The 21641-nt window shown below is 45.8% G+C and overlaps 1 long non-coding RNA gene across 2 annotated transcripts; it reads right to left on the bottom strand.

Annotated features, from left to right (window-relative positions):
* Window positions 1-187: 187 nt before the first annotated feature.
* LOC141489016 (uncharacterized) lies at window positions 188-16625 on the bottom strand. Of its 2 annotated transcripts, none has more exons than XR_012468882.1 (4): window positions 16378-16625; window positions 10890-11129; window positions 9565-9821; window positions 188-2755 (listed from the first exon to the last, which is right to left on the bottom strand). It is a non-coding gene; the product is annotated as an uncharacterized LOC141489016 (long non-coding RNA). The 2 variants fall into 2 exon arrangements; XR_012468881.1 differs by lacking the exon at window positions 188-2755 and adding an exon at window positions 4684-6122.
* Between the last annotated feature and the right edge of the window lie 5016 nt (window positions 16626-21641).

Below are 21641 nucleotides of genomic sequence, written 5' to 3'. Positions count from 1 at the left end.
GCAAGGCAATGGGGTTAAGTGACTTGCCCAAGGCCACACAGCTGGGTCATTATTAAGTGTCTGAGGTCAGATTTGAACTCAGGTCCTCCTGACTCCAGGGCCGGTGCTCTTAGCCACTGCACCACCTAGCCACCCCAAGAATAGTTATTAAAGAAACTTTCCCTAAACCCCAACCTAAGAGTGCACTCTCCCCTTGCATGGCCGCATTCACTGGGAAAGTGGGCTCAAATGCAGAGGCTACTTGTGGCCAGAAGGTCAATAAGCAGATCCTACTTAGTGGAAACCCTTTTCTCCCTTTGCAGAATCCTCCCAAATACAATTTCTTGCTGTGCTTTGAGGGTCAGAGTCCTTGGAGAATTCTGAAGCTGCTTTTTCTTTATGGACTCTTTTGTCTTCACTATGTCTTTCGGCTCTTGATACAGATACTGTTATCAGTCGCTGATGCTCTGGAGTCTCTCCTGGTGGATATTGCTGATGATGACATTGATTAGAATTCCCAATCTTTATCACCTGATCATTTGGGAAGGGGGGGGAGAGGGAGAGAGAGAAAGACAGAGACAGAGAGAGACAGAGACAGACAGAGAGACAGAGAGGAGAAAGAAGGAAAACAGAGATACAGAGAAAGAAACAACAAGAGAGAGAAAATACTCTCCTCTTCCTCTTCTGATCTTCCAAATCACTCATTCTCAGAAGTCCTTCACCATTAATCCAACTTGCCAAACTGCAATCTGGGAAAGATCTAACTTGCAAAATTCAAGGTCTCCCACTGTGTCCAATGTCATCTCCAGTTGTCCTGATCCCTACCTGGCCACTGAACCCAAATGATTTAGAAGGAGAAAGTGAGACTGGTGACTTAGCACGGAACCCCCTTACTGAAATCCAACTCACTCGCATGTCATGGCATCACCCTCCTGAGGTTATGCCCTTCTTCCAGAATGAAGGACAAATGACAAAAACAACATTAGATTCAGCCACCACTGGCCTGGCTTATTTTTGGAATGGGCAAATCCAAACTAGTTTGTTGAGTTATGTCAGGGCCTAGAGGTGTATCTGATTCTTTCAGCCAATCATAAGTTACTTCCTGTTTTTCCTCTGTTTTCATCAAATCTCCCAATGTCCCTAGAACCCTTTCCATTGATTGAAGACATGCTCATACCTAATTTACTTTTTAAAAATCTTTTTTATTTATTTAAGGCAATGGGGTTAAGTGACTTGCCCAGGGTCACACAGCGAGGCAATCATTAAGTGTCTGAGGTTGGATTTGAACGGATTTGACTTCAGGGCTGGTGCTCTGTCCACTGTGCCATCTAGCTGCCCTCCTAATTTACTGTTGATTGGCTGATTGAGTCTGACTTGGCCATGGCTTGTGCTCTTCCAATGCAGGGAAACTTTGAGGACCAGGCTACTTCTAGGCTTCCTCAAAGCCTTCGAGACCTTCAGGGAAGGGCCGCTACCTGCATTTGATGAGCACTCCCTCGAAAACTCAGCACAAACTCAAGTTGCTCATATATTCTTCCCACAATCACCTGGGTCATTGGGAGGCCACTGCTTATGGCCATGAAAATGAGTCTGTGGCTATGCCAGTGGGGCCCACACCTACTTTTGCAACATCCTATGTTGTCTCCAGGTAGCTCGTGAGCTACTGTGAAGTAAATGAAATTAAAATGAATGGAAATTCACTTTGATTTTTAAAGCTCTGAATTTTTGGTGGTGATGGATGGGGGTGGGGTGGGGGCGGATACTAGGATCATAGATTTAGAGCTGAAAGAGGTCTAGGAAGTCAACTACCACCTTCTCATTTTACAGATAAGAACACTGGTAGAGAGAATGCTAATCGCTAGCTCATAGTCCCAGTTAGTAAACCCAGGAAATAGAATTCAAATCCTTCATATCTGCAAATCCAACACTTTATCCAAAATGTCACACTCCTTTTCATGGAATAAAATCATTGGATTTGACAACGCCCAAAAGGTTGGTTGGAAATCACTTGTCTCCACAAAGGTAAAACAGACATTTCATTTGGTCTTGTCAATCAAACAACCAGTTAAATCAGTCGGGTTTGTTTGTTGAATTTTTTTAAGGTCATACGTGGTATTTTATATCACATAAACTAAGTACATGGGTGAAGGGACCCTAAATGTCTGCTTGGCTATATTTTCATTGTTATAATTCTATCTTGGCTTCATGAAAACCTAGTCTCAATTGATTGTTTAAAGGCTTGAAATGGAAAAAACCAGCCTATCTCTTCAAGGAGCCTACAATCTACTGGAAGGAAACAAGGGGGATTGGCAAATCATCACAAAATACACAAACACACAATACCACTTAGTCATTTGGAGGATTAGGGAGCACAGAGAGAAGGGGAAGAAGAAGAAGTTTCAGGAAAGTTCTCATGTAGGAGATAATAGAACAAAGAACTTGTTTCAGTTTGGGATCAGTTTGTTACTTGCCCAGAGTCTTCCAAGATAGGCCCGTGGGCCTGGGCTAATTTGCAGGGCTGATGTGTTATTGTTGGAGAGCCTTCTAGGGGTTCCTGTGGTTGATACCCTTTCCCTGACAGTCCCCGATCAGCTGACACTGAATTAAAGCCCCAAAGCCAAGGGGAGAGGCTGCTATTCAGTAAACCCGGTAAGACATGACCACTTTGCTGCTTGTCCAAGATGCCGGAAGGTGCTGTCACTCTTGTCCTCTGCCTTGTTTTCCCAGCTCATTGATTATCCAGTTGGGTTGAGAAGAGGAAAATGAGCAGATAACTCTAAGAGAGAGAGAGAAAACAACCACCCCACCCAAATGACTCAAATTAAGGCAGTGTCTCTGAGACTCTATGTTTCCCTGAAACTCCAGGCCTAGACCTTTGGTAGAAAAGAACAGTCCAGTTGCAGACTCAGATGGGAGCATCATAAATCTTCATGAGGCACAGGACCACTGGCCTTTCTCTCTGGCTCTGCTTCCCTTCCCTTCCCTTCCCTGAGGGTCCCCGTTTGCTAGATCCAATGGAAAAAGCAATTGTCGTTTCTGAATTGGAAAAATAAAAATGAGCAGACTGTCTTCTCAAGAAGACACAAGATGTGTGTGTTTAACCATTCTTGAATTATTAGACAGCACAAAGGGGTTGGGAGGAAAGTGGCCAGGGTTTTGAAAATGGAAAAAAAGGGGGGAGGGGTAGTTTACACCATTTGGAAATAGTGTTTTGGTTTTTTTTTAATGTCAGTGTTGAGATTGCAGCCAGCTGGTCTTACCTCTCCCCCTACAGGTGAATGGAGATGCACACAGGAACAGTCTGAAACAGAAACTCACCCAGAGCCGACAGTACACATAGTACATACAGCTAAGACAGCACGAGTACTGATAAACAGTAGGCGCTTAATAAATGTTTATTGAATTAAATGGAACTGAAAATGTAATCATCTTTTCTAGACCAGGAAGGGGCCTCAAAGGACATTTAGCTCAAGTATGATGGGGAACTGGGAGGCAGGGAGGCTGATTTGCCTAAGGTTGCTGGGGTCTCTGTTTCTGGAGCCTGCCCACTTCTTCTGGCTGGATCACTCTGGCCCTAGAAAAGAGCCGTTGTGACTTGCCCAGAATCTAAACCCTAGAGGGTTAAGTACACATTTGAGAAAGCTAGGTATCACAGTAGACAGAGAACCAGTCTTTAAGTCAGGAGGACCTGGGTTCAAATCCAGCCTCAGATACTTGATACGTGCTAGCTGTGTGACCTTGGGCAAGTCACTTAATTCCATTGCTTTGCAACCCCCCTCCCAAAAAAGAGGGTTAGCTACACACACACACACACACACACACACACACACACACACAGAACTGAGCAGAACTCAGGAAAGGTGAACGAGAAGAAGATAAGAAAATGAGACCCCAAAGGGAGCCCACAGAATGAGAATTTGGAGTGCATTGGGTAAGGGACATCTTTCCCCCTCAGCAGCAAGAGTTCCAGTGCCAGTCTGTATCTCTCCCAAAGAAGGGGCTTGGACTGAACACTCCCTGAAGTCCTTCCCAGGTGGAGACCAGCATCTTGCATACCTTGGTCTGAATCAATGATTCTATTGGTTCAGTGGACTTCCAGTGTGGAAACTCTACTGATAGAGACTGATGCCTCCTCTATATCATCTTAGAAGACTGCTTGGGACATTGAGAGAAGGGACTTGCTTGGGATCAAAGTCAGAGGCAAGACTAGAATCCAAGTCTTCCTGATTCCATAGCTGGCCCAACAATCCCTGAGTCTTTGTTAAGCCCCTACTGTATAATAGGAGCTCAGGATCTAGATACAGGTAATGAAACAGCTCCAGATTGATTTCTATTTGATTGGAAAAAGAAGCCTGGATTCACTCTGCCTCATTGCTGTGGAATTTAGTTCTCCATCTAAATCTCATGCTTACATTTTCTGAGCCTCAGTTTCCTCCTCTGTAAATCGAGGGGGTTTGGAATATAGCTGAACCCTGAGGGCCCTTTCAGCTCTAAGTCTTAATATCCTTGAAGGCTCAACTGCAGTAGGGCCTCCTACAGGAACCCTTTCCTGATACCTCCCTCCAAGAATATATATTTTTACTTATTTTGCATATATTTGATAAATACTTTCTTCTGTACCCCACCTCCACCTCCATAGAAATATGGATTCCCTGAGCACAGGTAATGGCTCATTCTTGTTTTTGAGGTATCTGGTGACCCCAGTGGGCATGGAGTGAGACCTGAGGTCAAATACAGTCTCCCTGGGTGAGGCACTTCACCTCTGTCTGTCTTTCCTCATCTGTGAAATGGGGATAGTAGCAAAACCTTCCTCCCAGGCTTGGTGTAAAGATTCAATGAGATAAAACTTGTAAAGCCCTTAGCACACAGTAGGTATTTTATACAAGTTTATTCCCCTTTCTGTATCCCCAATGCTTGAGTACCTAATAGTCTTTTTTAAAGCCATTGTTGCTTTAGTTTTTCTCAATTACATGTAGAGATCGCTTTCAACACTCATTTTTGTAAAATTTGCTCCATCCCTCCCTTCCTATCCCCCTCCCCAAGATGGCAAGCAATCTGCTATAGTTCACAAATATAATCTTTTATTTGTTTGTTTGTTTATTTTGGAGTTTTTGCAAGGCATTGGGATTAAGTGACTTGCCCAAGGCCACACAGCTAGGTCATTATTAAGTGTCTAAGGCCCAATTTGAACTCTGATACTCCTACTCCAGGGCCCGTGCTTTATCCACTGCACCACCTAGCAGCCCCCCCCCAAATATAATCTTAATGAATGTTTGGTGAATGAATGACTGATGGCTGTGACCAGGAGAGATAGCTACCAGGATCCTGGCTCAGTTTGGTGGCTGTTCCCAGGATCAGGTCCTCAGATGGGCAGCTCTTGGATAATGATCCCAATCATCCTGCTTCCTATCAGTGATGATGATGCCTGCTCCTAGCCCAGCCCCCTGAGGGTCACAGGTCACAAAAGTCATTCTTCTATATTGCCTAGCACCCCAACCATTGCCCTTCCAAAGCTGTTTTAAGGTTGATCCAGTCAGGTGCTCACATCAGAAAATCATGACTCCAAAGAGAGAAGGGGCCTCAGAGACCACTGAGTCCAGCCTCCTCATTTTACAACTGAAGAAACTGAGGCCCTAGAAGTGTCAGAAGCTCTGGGGACATCTAATTCAACCCCTTCTGAAGATGAAGGCTTAGGGACAGAACATGACTTGTCCAAGATCATCTAGGCAAGGACACAGCCAAGGCAGAATCTAAACTTTGATCCTTTAACCCAAAACGCAGCCCTGGAGTCAATTGCAAATCAGGAGACAAGTACACTAGGGGGAACCCTTGGACTTGGGGGGGGGTCAGAATTCCTGAAGCCCCAGTTTGTGGAGCTGACTGTCCATTCAGGAGACACCCACCCCATTCTGCCCAGAATTCTTATATCCCCACTTTGTGGAGCTGGCTGTCCATTCGGGAAGCACCCATCCCAACCTTCCCAGAATCCTTATATCCATAGCTGAACTTGGAACCAAGGGTCAGTGGCTGACATCCAGAGCCCAAGAGGGGAGCCAGAGGTCAGCAGGCAGATTTATGCAGCTGAGACTTGTTGGAAGATGTCTGCTTGGGGGCTTCGGCCAAATATGGGGGTTTTCCTTTTTCTTAATAAAACAGAGAGAGAGAGAGAGAGATGCAAAAATGAAAAAAAAACCCATTCCACTCAATGTCTATATGACCTTGGGCAAGTGATCTAACTGTACTGGACCACAAGGTATTCATCAATCAAATAAAGGGGTTCTGAGGTGGCTAGGTGGTGCAGTGGATAGAGCACTGGCCTTGGAGTCGGGAATACCTGAGTTCAAATCCGACCTCAGACACTTCATAATTACCTAGTCGTGTGAACCTGGGCAAGCCACTTAACCCCATTGCCTTGAAAAATCTAATAAACAAACAAACAGACAGACAAATAAATAGATAGATAGATAGATAGATAAATAAATAAATGGGTTCTAGCATTTGGAGAGGACCTGAATTCGCTGCTTCTTTTTACCTGGGAGACCTGGAGCAAATCTCCCTGGGCCTCAATTTCCTCATTCAGGGCAGCTGAGTCTCAGAGGGAATAGACTTGGGGTTGGGAAGACTTGGGGTCCACTCCTCTCCACCATCACCCCTAAATCTAAGATCCTCTGCCCTCATCTTCTAACCCTGGCAGCCAGGGTCACAGACAGAGGCTGCCCAGAGCATCCTTTCCCTCTCCAATCAACTTCAGTCATCTTATTAAATTACATGGTGGTGGTACTGGGGGGGGGGTGGAGAATCAAGTCTAAATATGAATTCTACACACCTCTCCTCTCCTCTCAGGAAGGGGGCCTTCCCTGGGTATCATTTTTCAAAGGCTGAAACAGATATCTGAGGCTCTCATTTAATTAAAGGAGAAGGGAATTTTCTCCCAACCTTTCCAGACCCATTTAGGATTTGGGCAGAGAAGGAATCAGCAGAGAGCTGCCATCTGGTAGAAAAGGTGTTAATTCATGATTCTAAGTCAGCCCAAGATGCTAGCATTCAGCAACAAAGAGAATTCATTTGGCCAGGCCTCTCAGATGCTCTTTCTCCTCCCCGGTTGGTAAATTGAGAGTATCTGTATGGACTTGTGAGCTATTCAAAATATTCTGAGGCTGAATAGAGAGGTCACCTGCCAGGCAGTCAAGCAGGGGCCAGAATTCAACTACCCAAGGTCAAGATGCTTATTGGCTGTTCCTGAGAAAGCTCCAGAAATTCAGGGGTACCAGGAACAAATATTGACATGACTGGCTTTGTTCAGATTGAATCTCAAAAAATATCAGGCTGGGAACAGGGCAAATGAGGGGACTGGATTGGAGTCCCTAAAGGCATCATTCTCAGTAGGAGCATGGAAGGGGTAGGGGTGGGGAACAGGAGATATAGCCCTGCTCTGAGAGGAGTAGAGAAGCTTTGGGTTCAAGTCTTGCTCTTGGGATTCACCAGCTTGTTACCTCTCTCAACCTCAATGACTTCATTTCTAAAATGGATTCCATTTAGTGTCTAAATTGGGGATCCTATGAATGGTCTCTCCAAGCCCATCCCTGACAGCTGTTTCCATCAACCTGTTGGCCTTTCCAGGGTCCTCCTTCAAATGACCAGCTCTTTCTCTTCTCCCATTGCTTGTCCAGATGCTCTCCACCCCCTAATCTCACCAATCCCCAGTTGGCCCTGCTCACCTGAAAGACAAAGTAGGTGAGTATCTGGAGCCAGGACAGAAGCTGCTGCTCACATGGACAGAGGTTTGAAGGGTACTTGGAAGAGTCCTGCCCTCACTGCCCTCCCCTTCCCTCTCTACCCAGTAGCAGATGACCCTGTGGGAGCTGGGGCTTTCTTATTTCAAGTACATCTGACGTTGCTCCAGTTTGAAGGAATTTCATAGGTTATCTAGTCCAGCCCCCTCACTTTACAGATGAGGAAACTGAGGCCCAGAGAATGAATTGACTTGCCCATCGGTCACATAGGCCATAATCATCAGAGGTGACATTTGAACCCAAGGTCAAGCTTTAATCTCACTATTATATGTGTATCCCAAGTGATTCGCACAGAGTCTGGCTCAGAGTAGGTACATAATTGCCAATCAGTATAGATTGCCTATGATCTCTTCCATTACATAGTCATTCCTTTGGATGAAGAAGAGATTTTAGTCCTCCACTTAAATAGCCCCTGGGAAGGAATAATGAGGACACAAATTCAAATGTAGGAGAGAGAGAGAGAGAGAGAGAGAGAGAGAGAGAGAAATAGAGAGACAGAAATAGAGAGAGACAAGGAGAGAGAGACATATAGACACTCAAAGACAGACAGACAGAGAGGGAGAGACCTAGCCTGGGCAGCAGAGCCTCTGCCACCAGCACTAACTCACTTCTAACTAGCTGTGTGACCTTGGACACTTTCCCTTAATTTTCTGGCACTGACATTCACGTAACATTTCAAGGGGGTTACATACTTTATGAGCATCATCTCTTTTCACCCTCATGACAAACCTATGCTATAATTGTTCCCATTTCAGAGGAGGGAAGCCTGAGCCTCAAGAAAAGTGGAGAGACTTTGCCAGGATCTCATAACTCCCAAGTCTCTGAGGCAGGATTTGAACAGACGACCCTCAGTCCTCCATACTGTTCCTTATGCCATTCTGTGGTGTTGGGGTTCTAGCAATAGGTTCTAAATGCTTCTGGAGAGGTTTCCTCCACTTATCAGCAAGTGATTCTGGGAGGTTAGTTTATGTAACCAGGAACTGTACCTGTTGCCAGGTCAGGACTCTCACAGGCCAGTCTTTTCCTCTCCCTTCACCTTACATTTATAGACATTGAGATTGAGGCCCTGCAGATTTGGGGCACAAGATGACCCATAAGAGGGCAGTGTGGTTCACTGGGGCCTCATTTTCCCGTTGTGAAATAAAGGAAGCCTGAGACTGATGACCCCATGAAAGAATATTGGACTTGGAGTCTGGTGAGCCCTGAATTCTGCCCATGTGAGCATTTATACTGAGACCCAGTATAAATGATTTAACCTCCAGGAGCCTTCAGTTACCTACCTGTGAAATAGGAATAATGACAATAATAGTCTATAACTTTCCCTAATGGATTGTCTACCACAATGCTAGCTGTTATTAGAGAAAAAATAAAAGGGAGGTGTACAGGGGCGGCTAGGTGGCGCAGTGGATAGAACACCGGCCCTGGAGTCAGGAGTACCTGAGTTCAAATCCGGTCTCAGACACTTAATCATTGCCTAGCTGTGTGGCCTTGGGCAAGTCACTTAACCCCATTGCCTTGCAAAAACCTTAACAAAAAAGAAAAGAAAAGAAAAAAGGGGAGGTGTACTAGGGAGGAAGAGGAAAGGCTGCCACAGGGGAGGGGTGCTCCAGAGACAAATCTGGCCTGGTTCATAAACTGGCTTTGGGCCATACTGTGCCACTGGTTTGCTTGGGAACTATTTTCCAGGTCTCTGAATTTTCTCTTCTATTCCATCTTCCCTTGTTCTCTTGGGGAACTTTCCTTAGCTTCCTGGGAGGACACTGACCAGAATTGCCCCTCTCTGGCTTCTTACCTGAAGGGTCTACCCTTGGTCCTCTGAAAATTGTTGCCACCCAGAAGCTTCATTTATACCTAAGGCTTTAGGGCAGATTGGCAGTGAGACATGTCTCCAGGCTCTTGAAAAAGAGGTGGTGGACTACGGATGCAGAGTGGGTCATACATTTGTAGACACAGTCATTGTGTTGATACATTTAGCTTGACTGTAAATCTGTTCAAATGAAAGGTTCCATTCAGGGTCTGGCAAAAATCAGGGCAATGGAGAGCAACAATCTAGAGAAAATAACATAAGCAAAGTGTTTTAAAATATGGTCTTGATTAAGAAATAAAAAATAAAAAAATAGGGTCTTGACGCCTTTTCTGGGGGAGGCAGGAAGGTAGGAGAAAATTTGGAACTCAAAATTTAAAAAAAATGTTAAAAAGTTTACATGTCATTGGGAAATATTTAATGAAATTATATATATATATATATACATGCATACATAATATATCATATTCTACATATATTTAAAATATGGTCTTGAAGCCCCCTTCTTTTCCCCTGGTTGGTTCACCAAATGGGAGAGTCACTGGTGGTCCCATCTTCTTTGTTAGTTTGGAATCCCCTCAAAGGTCACTTTCATCCACCCATGGGTACAGAAGGGGGAATCAATCTGGCAGTTCCACAGTCTGGTTCAAATGCTCCTTTTGATGTTTCTAACTTTAGTCAATTCATTTAATCCCCTTCTGCCTCAGTTTCCCCATTTATAAAATAAGGGGATTGGTCTAAATGACTACCAGGTCCCTTCCTCCACTTAGGTGTAGGATCCTTCTCCTTTCCCTCAAGCACCTGACCTTGGGTTGTCTCCTTCTCTGCCCCCACCCTCACCCCCACCCCTTAATGCCACTCTGCCAGATCTCTGGTCCAGCCTCTATGCTTTAACTGGGAGGGATCTCCCCAGGCTTTCGCCTTCCGAATTTTCCCACCTCCAAACTTTCCCTTTTTTTTCCACCTCCAAACTTTCTCTGTAAACCTGGCCTCCAGGCTCTAGTGAGAGCCTCCCACAGTGAAAGGGGAGACCAAAAGTCCTTTTGTTTGGAGATGTTGGCGGAAGAGTATTAACCATTAAACTGACTTTAATTTGCCAGTTCTAATCCCAGTTTAACTCTGCCTGGGGGCAGGGGAATGGCTTGAATGACCCCTTAATGAGTCTCCCAGCCCTGCAATTCAGGGCTGATAATGAGGAAGAAGCTCAACAAGTTTGCTTTAGGCTTTTTGTCTCCTCCAAAAACTTCAAAGTGAGAGACAGAGACCAGAGACAGGCCGCCTCCTCACTCCTTGGGCTGGAGATCAGCACTCACCACAGCTGGCTCCTGCCCTGGTGACGTTGTCCTCTGGGAAGGCAATGGAGAGGAGCCCAACTGCACGGATTTCTCTGAAGCCGAGAGAATTCAGACAATCGTGTTTGGCAGGAAAGCGATTTGCTATGGATCCCCTTTTCAAAATAAAACTCTGTGTTGTGTCTGAAGGTTTTGGCGAGGGGCTGGAGAGCAAACAATTGTCAGATGGCATTTGTCTGCTGTGGCAGGTTCAGCTGGGTCCTGGTAACGTGGAAATGACACCAGGTTGAACTTGAAGGGTAAGATTTAAAAACAAAGCAAAACCGCCCTGGGGAATTTCCAGTTGGGGCTTGCCCTCTCCTCTAAGTTGGGATGGGCTGGTCAGTCTTGGGGAAAGTCCAAAGAACTAACTGCCTTTAGGAAAAAAAAAAATAGCAAAAATCTAATCAACAAACATTTATTAAGAGTCTACTATGTTGGAGCAGCTGGGTGGTGCAGTGGATAGAACCCCAGCCCTGGAGTCAGGAGGACTTGAGTTCAAATCCAGTTTCAGACACTTAATAATTACCTTGGGTAAGTCACTTAACTCCATTGCCTTGCCAAAAAATAAAAAGTCTATTATGTTGCAGACCCCCTACTAAGCCTTTACAATACAAAGACAACAGGTGCCTGCCCTCAGGGAACTTGCATTCTAACTGGAAATAGTTAAATACAAACAGATGTAATGCAATGTAATGGGGGGGGGGGCACTAACTAGTGAGACCAGGAATTGCCACCCACCCAGGAAGGAGTCTTTTGGTAATGTATATTTTTTTAAAGTTTGAAAAGCTTTCTGCATCGATTTTCTCATGTGAGCCTCATAAGGACTCCAAGGAATAGGGACTAGCTCGAGGTATGGGAGGGACCTCAGAGTTCAGTCTCTTCATTTTATACAAGAGGAAAGTGAGACCCAGGGGAGTAGAAAGGAATGGCAGAGCCAGGATTCCTGTCCAAGTTCTTGGACGTTCCACTTTGTATTCTCATTGTTACCCCCATTTTCCAGATGAGGAAATTGAGGCTGAGAGAGATTAAGTGACTTGTCCAAGGTCACACAACTAGTACATTTCAGAGAGGGGATTTGAACCCAAGTCATGGAATCATAAGATCAAAATTCTAGGCTTGGAAGGGACACCAGAGAACATCTAGTCAAACACTCTCATTTTACAGATACAGAAAATGAGGTCCAGAGAACATAAGTTCCCAAAGTTATGAAGATTAGAAAATGATAGGGTCAGAATTTGAACCCAGATCCTTAGTCTAGAATCTAGAATTTTATCTATTAAACCACTTTATACTCCATTCATTAATCAACAATCATTGGACAGGCATCTGCTGAGTGCTGAGCATTTGCGGGGGGGGATAACTAATGAAACAATCTCTTCCTCTGTTACTACTTTTTTGTTTGTTTTTTGTGGGGTAATGGGGCTAAATGACTTGTCCAAGATCACACAGCTCATCAGTATTAAATGTCTGAGACAGGATTTAAATCAGGTCCTCCTGACTCCACAGCATCACCTAGCTGCCCCACTTTCATCTTCTAAAGAAAATACATTTGTTGAGGGAGGCCACGTGGATAGACTGAATAAAGACAGGGTGGTTGGGGAGGGGGAAAGCACCAACCTCCAAGGGATCAGGAAAGGCTTCCTGGAGAGAGGGGGCCTTGAGTTGAGTCTCAAGGAATCTAGAGGCTGTGAAAGGTGAAGGTGAGGAGTGAGTGTACAGGGGAGGGCACAGTCTGTGCAAAAGCTCAGAGATGGGAAATGGCATGTTGTGAGGCCAGGATGCCTGGATCCTGTTTCCATTAGGGTTTTGTAATCTCACTGAGGTCAAGGTCAGTTTAAGCTGCCACAAAATCCTCGAACTTGCCTCACACCTGTCTACCAAAGCACCCCATTGGTCTTCTGATGGGTCTCCCTGCCTCCAGTCTCTCCCCTTTCCAATTTATCCTCTTCACAGCTGCCAAAATAATCTTCCTAAAGCCCCTGTCTGATCATGTCACTGCCGGGCTAAAGGAACTTCAAAGGCCTCCCATTGCCTTGAGGACCAGACACAAATTCACCTGTTTGACATATAAAGCCTCGTCACCATCTGGCTCCGACCTGTCTTTCCAGATTGATTTCCCACAATGCCTGCTGATGGGCATGATCGGCCCATTCCACCCATCAACCTGGCCAGCCCCTGGGAGCCTTTCCCTCTAGAGGTCTGGGGCGTCCGCCAGCCTTCCTCAGCAGCCTTGAAGCCTCCCCATTACAGGTAGACATGATATATGTGGTGCTGTGAAACAGTGGGAAATTGGAGCACCTTGCTTCCAATCCTGGCTCTGACCCTTAGGCTCCGTGGGAACTTGGGTATAATCACCCAAGTCTCTGGGACTCAATTTATTCACTATAGAATGACTACTAAATCCTTCCAGGCCCAGACCCATGATTCTGTGATCCTTTAAGGTTCATGCCAGGGTTCACCATCCCCATTTTCCAGGTGAGGAAACTGAAGCTGAGAGCGTCTAAGCGACTTGTCCAAGGTCACACAGCTAGTAATGAGGTGGGAGGATAGAGTCCAAGAACAGAAAGGAGATCAGCTTCCAGGTGGCTGGATCCTCTCTCTTACAGCCTCCTCATTATCAGCATGCCCCCCATTTTTTTTAGGTTTTTGCAAGGCAAATGGGGTTAACTGGCTTGCCCAAGGCCACACAGCTAGGTCATTATGAAGTGTCTGAGACCGGATTTGAACTCAGGTCCTCCTGACTCCAGAGCCGGTGCTTTATCCACTGTGCCACCTAGCTGCCCCTTGCCCCCCATTTCTTAAAGACTTGTGGTCAGTGTGGAATAGTCCTTGGAGCAGTCAGCCACGATTCTCTAGAGCTATGAATGCAAAGACCTGAGTTCGAATGGCAAGTCAGGTGTTCACTAACTTTGTAACTTTGGTCAAGTCATTTAACTCCTCAGCCATGGATTCCTCATTTGTCACTTGAGGATAATGTGAGGATCAAGTGAGAGAACCTGGGCAAAGCACCACAAACCTTAAAGGATCTGTTGTTCAGCTGTGTCTGACTCTGCCAGATCCCATTTGGGGCTTTCTTGGCAAAGATACTGAAGTAGTTTATCATTTCCTTCTCCAGTTCATTTGACAGATGAGGAAACTGAGGCAAAGGGATTTGGGGGCAAGACAATGGGGTTAAGGGACTTGCTCAAGGTCACACAGCCAGGTAATTACGAAATGTCTGAGACTGGATTGGAACTCAGATTCCCCCTGACGCCAGGGCCTGTACACTATCTACTGTGCCAACTAGATGCCCCCCAAACTGAGGCAGAGTTAAGTGACTTACCTAAGGTCACACAACTAACTGGCCAGATTTAAACTCAAGATGAGTCTCCCTGACTCCAGTCTCTATCCACTTAGCTGCCCTAGATTAATGCTAGCTCTTAGTATTTCTTGTCATTATTGTTGGTATTTTAGGCGTCCGCTAGCTTGGTGACACTGAGCACAGATTCCTCATTTGTCACTTGAGGATAATGTGAGGATCAAGTGAGAGAACCTGGGCAAAGCACCACAAACCTTAAAGGATCTGTTGTTCAGCTGTGTCTGACTCTGCCAGACCCCTTTTGGAGTTTTCTTGGCAAAGACACTCCAGTGGTTTGTCACTTTCCTCTCCGGCTCGTTTTACAGAAGAAGAAATGGAGGCAGAGTGAAGGGACTTGCCCAAGTCACACAACTGTCAGGCCAGATTTAAACTCAAGAAGATGAGCCTTCCTGACTCCAAGTTCTAGCCACTGTGCTCCTCAGCTGCCCTAGATTAGTGCTAGCTATCAGTATGTGTTGTCATTATTTTTGGTCACCGTCGCCATCGCCATCATCATCATCATCACCATCACCATCGTCATCATCCTCATCATTCTCGTCTTTGTCATTGTTATGCCTCAACAACTGGGAGTCCTGGTAGACTAGCCAGGAATGGGATTAAGAGGTTTGGGTCCAAATTCTCTTTAGTGGCTGCTACTCTGATGGAAATTGCAGTTTGGCACCCCTTGCCAGAGGGAGGGAACTGATTTCATTTACGTTTAGGTTCCATAAACGTGAAACCTGGCCAGAAGCCTCTGGTTTGACATGCAGATTTATGTAGAAACCAGCCACATGTAAATCAACCGAGGAGCCCCGGCCCTTTTTAAAGGAACAGGGCCCCACCTCCCTTCTCCCTTCTTTCCAACCCGGCTGCTGCCTGAGGAGTTGAGAAAGCCCAGAGACAAAAGTGTCTCTGCCCTATGGCAATCTGGGCTGGGGGGGGGGGGGGGGGGGCTGGAGGGTGCCTCTCCCTCCGCTGTCCAGGGCTTTCCACCACTATCGTCTGTAGGGTTGAGGATTTGGGCCAGATGTGAAGCCAGGAGGTTAGTCCCAGAGGGGGCCTCCGGCGCATGGGATGGATCCCTTGTGGAGGATTTATGGAAAGAGAAGTCAAAGCATCTCACAGGATGAGGAGGTGTCGGGGGGTCGTGATTTGCACTGGGGGGAGACTGATAAAGCCCGGCTCTGCCATAGAGGCCAAAGGAAAAAAGGGGGTGAGATGGAGAAGAAAGTGGAGAGCCTCTGTGGGCGTCACCCATCAAGCTAGGACAGAACAAGGGAGAGGGGGATGGAGGTACTGATGCTGGGGGCGGAGGCCCAGAAAAGAGCAGATTTCCAAGTGACTATGGGGGAAGAAGTGAGAAGATTTAACAACAGCCCGCCTGGGGGGTGGGGGGGTATCAGGAGGGAAAATTGACAGAGGAACTGGAGATGATGACAGCGAGGATGTTGGGGAGTTGGGGCGGGGGGGAGAATCACCAGCCAGTAGAGGACAGAGGAGAGAGCTTTGAGGGGGAAGATGAACCGTCCTCCTTGTCGGCATCAGCGGGAACAGCTTGATTCCTTTCCTTCCCTTCTCCCTTCTCCCCCCACCCCCCACCCCAGGCAAGCATATCTCCCACTTCTAAAATCTACAAGCTATTTTTTCCCTTTAAAAATTGGCTTAGGGGGAGAAACTGACTCCAAAGAAACTTGAATATATATGAATATATATGTATAAATACACACACACATATATAGTAACTGGCTAATAAATGGTTGTGAATGAATGGATGAATAAATGAATGAACCAACCAAATCCATACCTCTACCTATGGGCTGGGACACTCTCCTAGAACCAGTCCAATTTCTGAAGGCATCTTCTCCACCCCCCCCACCCCCCACCTCCAAAGCCAATTGAACAACTCCCTCTCTAATACAAAAACTAACAACCCAGCAGATTCAGAGAATTTGTCCTTGAACGCAGCCTAAGTCACTCTCCTATTGTTTGGCACTGGGCAGAAACAGGCCAGGCTGGTCTCCAACCTCTGTGTGATGCATTCAAGTCAAGCATGAAGGCAAGGAGGCCAAAACTCAGGCTCCCTTGGCTGTCACGTGGGGAGTGGGGAGGTTGATGGAAAGAATTGCTCACCTGGAGCTCAGATGGCTTCTGCCTCTGAGAAACCATGAGGCAAACTGGAAGGAAGTTGGACGTCTCTGGAGCCGATCGTGGGGGATGAAGGACCTCTCGAACATCAGAAGATGTTAGAGCTGGGAGGGACCTGGAGGCTCATCAAAAAGTGTAACCCTTCACAGTTGTTCAAATGAGGAACCTGAGGCTCAGAGAGGGAAAGGGACTAGCCAAATGGTCACAGAGGGAGTGAGCATCAGAGGTGGGGCTTGAATTCAGAGCAAAGGTATGGCTCTGACCACTGAACCATATTGCCTCCTACTTTTCAGTAAAGACCTGAGAGGCAGCACAGTCTGGGGAGAATCGTAAGCCTCTGCATCAGAAAGACCTGGGTCTAAGTCTCACCCCCAACCTGTACTCAGAATCATTGAATCTCTATGCTCTGAACTGTTCTCTGAAAGGAAAACAAAAGCCACTTCTGACTTTTCATACCTGTGTGACCTTGAGTCTCAGGTTACTCATATGTGAAAAGAAGAGGTTTGGCTGAATGACCTCTGAGGTCCCACCAGCTCTGGGTCTATGATCCTGTTTCCAGGGGAGATGGGGAAGGGCATTGCCTTCTCACTTGGAGTTTCCTGTGCCTTTGAAATCAGTTTTGTCCAAGAGTAAAGCCCTGACTTCTTGCCCTAATCTGCTACTCATTCTATAATTCCTCCTGATGTCCTTCCGGAGAGAGAGACAGAGACAGATAGGAAGACAGATAGACACACAGAGAAGCAGAGAGACAGAAAGAGAGACAGGGAGAGAGGAGAGAGATACATGCTTATGGGTGTGTGTTTCTGTGTGTGTGTGTGTGTGTGTGTGTGTGTGTGTGTACCTGGGGTTTCTCCGTGTGGCAAGCCCCTGGCTTGAACAGTGCCTGCCCTCCAGGGATTTATGTTCTATCAGGGGGAATACACAGGAAAGTAAATATTAGACATACACGTGATGAATTGAAAACATTTAGGGGAGAGAGGAGAGAGGACTTGGCTAGTGGAACATCAAGCCAGATCTCATGCAGGAGCTGAGCTTGGAAGGGCATTAGGAAATCTATAAGGCAGAGGTGAAGAGGTAGAGCATTTCAGGCCTCTGTTCAAAGGCATGGTGATAGGAGGCAATTATTCTATATAAGAAGGAGTAAGATTGGCTAACTCAAAAGGACAGTGTTTGTAATAATCCCGGAAAGCAGGCTATGGCCAGAGATTGGTGGAAGGGAGATCAATTAGGAAGCTGTGGCCATAGTGCAGCTGATTTGAGTGGGGGTGAGCTGGGGTTGGATGAAAAAATATGGATTTGGGAGATACTGAGAAGATGGATTGTCAAGCCAAGGTCTGGAAGGAGAGGATGTCTCACAAATAGTGATAATGGGGAGAAGAGATAGGGCTGGGACACTCTCCTAGGCCTCTGGGGAAGAGATAAGTGAGACCCTCTGGGAGAAAGGAGAGGGCAGGGCCAGGGGAAGCATTGAAGGGTGGCCTCAGTGTGAGACTAGGCCTCTCCTCCACTTTTATTTCAGACTCCTAAGGAACCCAGGGAGGAAGAGAATTCTGTTTAATCTTCCTAGGGACATCAGGAAGCTGAGGCCATCATCCCTCCTCAATGGACAAAGCCCCGTGGCTGATGAAAAGCATCAAAGTTGGCTCTAGAGGGAGAGTCAAGGGAGGAGGCGGGGAGCTGGGGGAACTGGGGGAATGTGTCTGCAAGTCCTCCAAGCTGTGAATTCCTGGCTGGAGATGCAGACCAGGGGAACTGCTACTAATAATAATCAGAGCAGCCACATTGAAAGAGCGCCGGAGACTCCCCTGGCGCCTTGGAGACATTATCTCATTGGAGCCCTTGAGGTCGGCAGTGCAGGCATTATCGTCCCCATCAGACGGATGAGGAACTCGAGATTCAGGGGAAATGACTTACCCAGGGTCCTACAACTGGGAAATGACAAGAGATGAAACTCTATGACTTGGCGGGGGGGGGGGGGGGGGGTGGTCCTAACAATGAAGTCTGCCTCCCATTTCTCTTCCCAGAGGTGGTCGACTATGGGTGACTTGGTTTATTTAACTGCAATATTGTGATAGCTATCATACCTCATTGTACAATTTGAATACTTCTTTCCTCTACCCTTCTTCCCCAGATTCTACACATTCTAAGTCACAGAAACGTGGGTCCAAGAGGTTTCAGACAAAGGCATATATGTGGATATATATATATTATAGATTACATATGCATTGCAGACACATATAACACATAGGCAATGCACATAGATTTTCTGCACATGTTCAATGTATTGATGTGTGCTGCACACTTGTGTGTCAGTATGTATAGGCCTGTACAAAATGTGTTTATTTATCATATGTGTGAATATCAATTCATCAAAGATCTGTGATTTTCTGGGTGTCAGAATTTCCTTCAACCATGGAGCTTACATTTCACCCAGAACAGCAGATATACTTTAGAAAGCCATCTGAGGCTGAGACTAATTAAGTGATTTTTTTCCTGGTGACACGGTAAGGAGTCCTGTTGATCCTCCCAAGATTCTCCCTGCTCCCCCAGCCCAGTGACTTTGCATTTACTTTCTATGGTTTTTATATTTCTTTATATCAGTAAATGAATATGCCGACCTTGATGAAGTCCTTGCTTTACATATACATTTGCTTTTCCTGATAGAGTTTTCATTTTTATCTTCCTGTTCCTCTCTTCTCCTGGGACACAGTATACACTTAGTGATTGTTGATTGATTGAGTGATAGGTTCCTGACTCCCAAGTCTAATGTTCTGTTCATTACCCCATTTTAATTCAGTAGTTTGGTTTTTCAGTCATGTTCCATTCTTTGTGACCCCATTTGGAGTTTTCTTGGCAAAAATCCTGGAGTGGTTTACCATTCCTTCTCCAGGTTATTTTATAGATGAGGAAACTGAGGTAAATAGGGAAAAGTGACTTGTTCAGGGTCACACAACTAGGAAGTATCTGAGATTAGATTTGAACACATCTTCCTGATTCCAAGTCTCTATTCATGGTGCCACCTTACTAAAGGGACATCATCAGAAGAGCTGAGACAATTTTAAAATTTGACTCCTTGGGATCCTTGCTTTGAATTCTCTGTTCCATTCTACGATATACTAGCATAGACCCATTTAACAGATGAAGAAGTTGAGGCCTCAGTCAATCAGGAAACTCCCCAACTTCATTTTATCTTTCCCCATAGTAGGAGGTCATAGTGCTGAACATCTTCCCCAGTATGAGAAACAAAAACTGGAACCAAACAAGAGGAGTCAGTGTTCCCTCAGCCTCAAACAAATTGGAATAATTTGGTCCAACACATAAACATAGAGGTTATCTCCAAAGATCCCAGAAAACCTGGGGAGGGGAGGGGTCAAACATGTTGTCTAAAGGAGAACCCTAGGGAGATTTAAAGGTGAAAGGGAAAAGGGAAAAATTATGGGGGAGACACTGACTGCCTGGAGATCTTTGGAAAGGAAATCTGCAGGCAGCTAAGTGGATAGAGAACCTGAGTTCAAATTTGGTCTCAGATGGAGTTAAAAAAAAAAAAGAAAAGGAAGGAAGAAAAAGAAGGAAGGAAGGAAGGAAGGAAGGAAGGAAGGAAGGAAGGAAGGAAGGAAGGAAGGAAGGAAGGAAGGGAGGGAGGGAGGGAGGGAGGGAGGGAGGGAGGGAGGAAGGAAGGGAAGGAAGGGAAGGAAGGGAAGGAAGGAGGAAGGAAGGAAGGAAGGAAGGAAGGAAGGAAGGAAGGAAGGAAGGAAGGAAGGAAGGAAGGGGAAAAAAGAAAGAAAACCTGCTCCAAGGCAGAGTTGAGGGGAGATCTAACTGTCATGACTAACATTTGGAAATGTCAGTGAGGTGGAAACAAAAGATCATCAATAAAATTTTAAAAAGTTTTTTTTAAGTTTCATAGTTTAAGAGTCTGGGCTGTAACAGATGACAGAATCCAGTTCTAAGTAAATGAAACTGAGGATTCTGAGAACAGAAAATATGGGGGACTTTGAGTATGGCTCTCCCCTGGTCTGGGACAATGAGCTGTATCCCTCAGCTGCTCCTCCTGACAGGCTTGGGTGGTCCCAACCCTCAGCACCTGAAGATAAGGACAATCAGTCAGTTTGTGGAGTGGAGAGATGGCCTGGATCCGGAACCCTGCCTCCAACAAAGCATTCAGGTGGACACTCACTCCTTCACATGACTGGTCAACATAGGAAGCTGAGTTGGCCAGAGAACTAGAGAGCTGTGTTCTTTCTGACAGGCAGAAGATGGACAACAGGCCCTGAGAATCCACTTTGTTGTGGGGAAGCCATGCTGCATTGGCCCCAGGCAGACTGAGAGGATGGAGGGGCTCTGATTCCTGTTCATTCCCTATGGTTTTCCTGAAGGACATGTTATCTTGGACCACTCACTCACATGCACACACACATATTTAAACATACATTTAAATAACTTGCAGGCTTCTATTAACACAAACATTCCATCTGGACTGGGGTTTCTCTCATTGCACTGAATTCTCAAGGGCCCTGGCTTTAAAAAAAATAGGAAGAAGCAAAGATCTGAGTAATGTTGAGTTAAGATTTTTCCCCCTTTCTTTTTTTACTTTTTTTCTTTTTGGTTTCTGACTGCCAAGAATTTATGTTTGTAAAAAGGAAAAGAATTAATTTTGTTGATTAAGAAGCAAACTCAATGGAAATACTTGACTTAACTCTTTGTTTCGTTCTCAGAGAAGGTCTGTGGGGCCATGGCAGATGACAGAACCCAGCTCAAAGTAGATTAAACTGAGTGAAACTAGTTCCATTAACATCCCTCGTCCAATCCATGCTTGGTGTTGGTTAAAACACCAGGCTAAAGAAGCCAGGGTACCTGATCTCAGAAAGTTCTCAGTCTACTAAAGAGGACAGAGCACATACAGAAATGACAAAATGGACTTTGACAAGATCCTTGAGGGATGCAAAAGGATGCTAAATGAGGACCAGTCTTCCCATGGGGGGAAGTTCAGGAAGGCTTTATGAAAGAGGTGTTGTCTGAGGTCCAGCCAAATGATGACTGTAGAAGATTTAATTGGGCAGAGATGGAAGGAGAGGTGAATAAAGAAGGCAGAGAATCTGTAGGGGACAGTACAAAGAGTTCTGTCACCTACCCTATGTATAACTTTGGGGCAAGCCTTTCTATGCCTCAGTTTCCTCATGTATAAAATGAGGAGATTGACTTCAATGGCCCCCGGAGTCCCTTCTGGCTAGAGAGCTAATATTTCTCAA

This window comes from Macrotis lagotis, chromosome 5 (assembly GCF_037893015.1).
Source record: "Macrotis lagotis isolate mMagLag1 chromosome 5, bilby.v1.9.chrom.fasta, whole genome shotgun sequence".
In the NCBI taxonomy this organism is placed as follows: domain Eukaryota; kingdom Metazoa; phylum Chordata; class Mammalia; order Peramelemorphia; family Peramelidae; genus Macrotis; species Macrotis lagotis.
This window is presented reverse-complemented; position numbering and strand designations above follow the sequence as displayed.